The sequence below is a fragment of the Cynocephalus volans genome, chromosome 2 (genome assembly GCF_027409185.1).
Source record: "Cynocephalus volans isolate mCynVol1 chromosome 2, mCynVol1.pri, whole genome shotgun sequence".
In the NCBI taxonomy this organism is placed as follows: Eukaryota; Metazoa; Chordata; class Mammalia; order Dermoptera; family Cynocephalidae; genus Cynocephalus; species Cynocephalus volans.
This window is the reverse complement of record NC_084461.1, coordinates 176,998,817-177,004,383: the sequence shown is the minus strand read 5'-3', so window position 1 is coordinate 177,004,383 and position 5,567 is coordinate 176,998,817. Positions and strand designations below refer to the sequence as shown.

Here is a 5,567-nt window from a genome sequence, read left to right as displayed (position 1 = left end):
CGCGACGGGGGCTGTCCGCGCCACTGCCAGACAGCGCTGCGCCCGGGACCGGCCGGCGCACGGCAGGGGCTGCACGCACGGTCCCGGTCGTCTGCCGCCACTCCTGAAGGCCGGGCAAAGGCGCGCAGCCGCGGCCCCGGCGCCAGGCGGCGCGTGGCAGGCGAGCGTGCCATCAGGCGTTGGTGCGGGCAGCCGCGGCCGCTGGGGTCCTGAGACGGGCGCGGAACGGAATCAGGCGCGCAGCCTGGGCCGGGGCGAGAGCGGGGCCGGGGCCTGCCACGCGGCCGGGAGAGGAAAGAGCTAGCGACCAGGGGAGCCAACCCGAGCGAGGCAAGTGGGCGCGGGTGTGGGGCTGGTGCGCTTCGACGCGCAGCCGAACAGGGCCGGCGTCCCCGACACTGCGCTGTTAGGGCGCATTCGCACGGCCGCGTTCAGAAGCCGCGGCGCCGCCCGGTAGGCAGAGCGTCTGCTCTTGAGGGTCAGAGTGGCCCAGACCCTCCAGGCGAGGGCGCACGCTTCGTCCTTGCGGATGTATCTTCAGACAGTAAGGTCTGTGGTGGCGCTCGGCTGCAGAGAACAACGTTTCTCCGCGAGTGAGAAAGCAAGGGACTATGCACCTGCAGCGTGCGCCAGGAGAAATACTGTTTTCTGTCATCTTGGCAGCCGACTTTATCTGTGTGTACAGCATGGAAAATGAAGCACTCCAGCTGAGAAACACAATGGAATTGGTCACGCTGAGGAAACCGAAATAGTAGCGAACAGTTTGTTTTGAACCAAGCTGATGGGCAAACACTAAGCCGTCAGACGCACGGCATTGATAAACAAGACAGGTGGTATGGTTAGGCGGTGTGAACAGGTGTAAGCCCCAAGCCTTTTGCTCACCTTGAGCGCGGATCATCTGGCCGACAGCTGCTCTCGCTCTGGACCGTCTCACATTGGCGTCTGCCGCCGCCGAAGGCTCTGCTCGAATGGCTCCCCACCTGCGACTTCGTTGCAAGACGTTGACCTTCCTGGTGAGACTGGAGGGCCGGCCTCTCGGCGCATGGGCTAGTTCCTTAACTCAGACTTTCGCTTTCTTTCTTTATCTGTACCTTCACTTGATTATATTGTTACTTGTTTGTTGAGTAAGTGAATGCAATGGTGTGTAGCTTGAGCCTGCGTGCCTGCGGCTTTGACCGCGAGTGAACCGCCTAGTACCTAGGGAATTGCTCCCTGCCGGAACTCCATAGTAGCTCATGGCCGGTATTAATGATCCTCACATTAATAAAAGTTGGATATTGTGTAAAGACACAAACGTATTGGGCCTTGGTTCCTTGCGACCTCCGACCGCTCATGACACTGGCCAGTTGGATGTGTATTTTCTGAGTTATTTTTTACTTTCTCACCACCCTGTCCCGGGGGGCAAGGAGGGCTTCCACAGCAATGGAGGAGGTGCTTGTCACCCTCCATACCGTACTTTCCATTTGTGCAAAGGGACAGAAATCAACAGTGGTTGCCTAGGGGAGGGGAAGGAGTTGACTACAATGTGGTGTGGGGAGTTTTAGGGACTGATGGAAGCATTTTGTGTCTTGATTGCGATGGTTACGCAACTGCATATGCTTTTCAAAACTCATATATGTACAATAAAAAGGGTGAATTTTACTGTATTTAACATGTTAATTTTTTAATGAAAAAAGACCTAAAAAATATAATTAATGTCTTTGGTTAAAAAAAACGTTGGATGGTACCAACAGTTGATTGGGCACAACAGAAGAATGGGTCAGTAAATTTAAAGATCGGTCAAATGCAAATTAAAATCATAATGAGATACTGCCTTACACCCACCAGAATGAGTAAAACTAAAAGACTGACAATATCAAGTTTTGGTGAGGATGTGGAGGAACTGTAGAATTCTCATACATTTCTGGTGGGAGTATAAAATGTGTTAACCACTTTGAAAAATAGTGAGATAGTTTCTTATAAATTTAAATGTACATTCTGCCATGGTCTTGTGGACCTGAGGAAGGAAACATGGGTTAAACGACAGAGTTTATTTGAGCGAGTACAAGTGACTGCAGCCCAGGAAAACACCTCCAGGTTACCTTTGAAAATATTCCGAGGTACAAATAGAGCTTCAATATTTTTATAATCACACAAAGAGGAGGAGTAGGGACAACCTCCTCAATCAGGCTTTACCTTGGTTGTCTAGCATGACATGAGTTAGTAATTGGTTAATGGTTACATCTTGCTCTTTAAACAATTGCTAAATCCGTTAAGAATCACCTTGCCCACTTAAACGTTTTTTTAAAGTTATTTAATTTTTTCTTGGTGGCTGGCCAGTACAGGGATCAAACCCTGCCCCTTGGTGTTATCAGCACCATGCTCTAACCAACTGAGCTAACTGGCCAGCCCCATTTCAACATTCTTTAGGATAATTTATAGCTCTATGAGCTGACACCATGATTGGATTCTAGGCCTAAGGTAATCTGTTTAGCAGTGTTCCAGGACGTGGGGGATGTGACTACTGCCACATACCCGGCCTCCCAGGGCCTTGGGAATTTAGCTGACCTCAATTATTGATGCTAGAGCAGTTTTCAATTTATCACTCTGAATGTTTGTATCCCCTGCTAAAATTCATATGTTGAAATCCTAACTCTCAAGGTGATGGTATTAGGATATGGGGCCTATGGGAGTGATTAGGTCATGGGGCAGAACCCTCATGAATGGGATTAGAGCCCTTATAAAAAAGGCCCTGGAGAGCTGCCTCGCCCCTTCCACTATGTGAAGACACAGTGAGAAGATAGTTGTTTATAAACCAGAAAATGGACCTTCACCAGACACTGAATCTGCCGGCACCTTGATCTTAAACTTGCTATCCTCCAGAACTTTGAGAGATTTCTGTTGTTTATAAGCTACCGAGTTTATGGTATTTTGTCACAGCAGCCCACATGGACCAAGACAACCTCCCTATGGCTCAGCAATGCAGCCCCTAGGTATTTGCGCAAAAGGGAGGAAATTGGAAGTCCACGGGGATTTGTTCAGGAATGTTCATAGCAGCTTTATTCATAGTAGTCCCAAACTGGAAACCCCCAAAATGTATGTCAACAGGTAAGTGGAAAAGCAAATTGCTGAACTGCCATATGATGGTATATACTACCACATGGTTGTACTGTACATTATTCAGCAACAACGTGGGTGAATCTCAAAAACACACTAAGCAAAAGAAGCCAATCATCAAAGAGTGCATACTATATGATTCCATTTTTTTTTTTTTTTTTCTTTTTAGTGACCGGCACTCAGCCAGTGAGTGCACCGGCCATTGGGAGCGTCGCCGCGCTCCCAGCGCCGCACCCTCCTGAGTGCGCCACAGGCTCGGCCCTATATGATTCCATTTTTATGAGTCTTAAGAACCAGCAAAGCTTACCTTGATAGAAATCAGAATAGCGGTTGCCTCTAACTGGTGGTGACTATCTGGAAAGGGGCATGAGGGAACTATTTTTGTGTGAAGGAAAAGCTCTGTATCTTGTTTGGGTTGATAATAACATGGGCACACATTTGTCAAAATTCATCAAACTGTATACTTAAATCTGCACTTTTCTTTTTAGTGTAAATTATTCATCCATTTATAAAAAGAATTAAGAGTGCCTTGGTTGGAATGAACCTTACCATTTGTTGTTTTTAATTACTAAGTACCATGAGAACAGATCTCTATTCCCAGCTCCTCACCATTTTGATCTTTTTATGAATATGTGCCATTGTGTGGTGATGAAAGCACCAGGCTCTGGGCCAGACCACTTGGGCTGGTATACATTCTGCCCCCTGCCTTCTGGGCAAATTACTTAATTTCCCTGTGCTTTAGTTTTCTCAGTGGTAAGATTTATATGTCTATGCCTGTGATATATATTTGGTCTTCATCCCTGTGTCCTGGCACAGAACTCCTAAAATCCTTGGAATCTCCAAAGTGATGTCTTTCTGTATGCTAATGAATGCCTGGTGGCTGGCAGTTCCCCAGGTAGCTCCAGAATAGGAGCTGGTCACAGGAAAGACCAAGGCAGGATTAGAGGGTTAGAACTTTCAGCCCAATCTCCAGTGAGAAGAGAAGAGCTGAAGGTTAAATTGATCCCTATTGGCCAGTGATTTAGTCAATCATGCCTATGTAATGAAGCCTCCATAAAAACCCAAGAGGCCTGGGTTCAGGGAGCTTCCTGATAGCTGAACACATGGAGGTTCCTGAAGGGTTATCCACCTGGGGAGGGCATGGAAGCTCTGCACCCCTTCCCACATTCCTTGCCCTATGCATCTGTATCATCTGTATCCTTTGTAATACCTTTTATAATAAACCAGTAAGTGTAATAATAATAATGTAAAAAACCACAGCAAATGTAAGTGAAGTGTTTTCCTGAGTTCTGTGAGCCATTCTAGTAAATTAATTGGAGGAGGGCGTTGTGGAGACCCTGATTTATAGCTGATTGGTCACAAGTTCCAGGGGCCTGGGATTGCAACTGGCATCTCAAGTGGGGGAAGTCGGGGACTGAGCCCTTAATTTGTGGGATCTGGCTCTGTCTCTAGGTAGATAATGTAAAAAGATTTGAATTAGAGGACACCCAGGAGGTATCTGCTGCAGAATTACTTGCTTGCTGGTGGGGAAAACCCCCCACACATTTGGTCACAGACATCTTCTGTGTTGATTGTTGCTGAGTAAGAGTATAGGAAAAGCACTTTGGTTTGTTTAATCCTATATACTCAGTGTCTTAAAGGGGTGGCAGGGTCCTCCCCCATCATAAGAGATTTTGTCATCTGAATCACGAATCCAAGTAATTCTGATGAGAAAACCTATTTGGAAAATGGTGAACTGTGGTTGAGACTGTTGCCACCCAGTATCCATCCTTCATTCTTCAATAACAGACACTCTTGGCTGTGGCTGCACACACTACTATCTAGCTAAAAAGCACATCCAGTGGCCAGTGACTAAGCGAGAGCAATGGAAAACGAACAGATGGTGGTATGTGCAGCTGCTGAGTCGCACCCTTAAATAGGGACCACAGAGTGCTTTCCATGTCCTCCCCTTCCCACTCTGGAAATGCAGATCGGAGGGTAGGACCTGGAGCAGTGTCCCAGGCCAGAGATGGGAGCTGTGGTTTATGCAAAAGATAGAAGGCATTTTTGTCCTCAGCACTGTGAAACTGCCCTGATCAGGCTGTTCCATGAAACAGAAACTTCTCATTTAAGCCACTGGGTTTGGGGGTCTCTCTGGTACAGCACTTCACCAGCCTGACTGGTATCCTCATCCCAGATTTCCTGTGGAATGCAGCCAAGAAAGTGTCCTGGTAGGTCTGTATCCTCACCCCCACCTTGCAGTCTACACCTGATTAAATAAGAATGGAATAATCAAGGGGGAAAAGTGGGAAACAGAACTCTAATGTTAAGAAGCCAACCCTTTTATTGACCACTATTTAATGTAGGTAAAAATGAAAGAATATTGAGATGTAAAACACTGCAGGCAGAAGTGGACTTCCAGCGGACGAACAGAAATTGGGCTTACAAGAACTGACAAAACATCTACTCCAGATTCCAGACCAGGTGAAGGA

The 5,567-nt window shown here is 47.2% G+C and overlaps 1 non-coding gene across 1 annotated transcript; it reads right to left on the bottom strand.

Annotated features, from left to right (window-relative positions):
• Positions 1-2,312: 2,312 nt before the first annotated feature.
• Positions 2,313-2,386, bottom strand: TRNAI-GAU (transfer RNA isoleucine (anticodon GAU)). Its single transcript has one exon. It is a non-coding gene; the product is annotated as a tRNA-Ile (tRNA).
• Between the last annotated feature and the right edge of the window lie 3,181 nt (positions 2,387-5,567).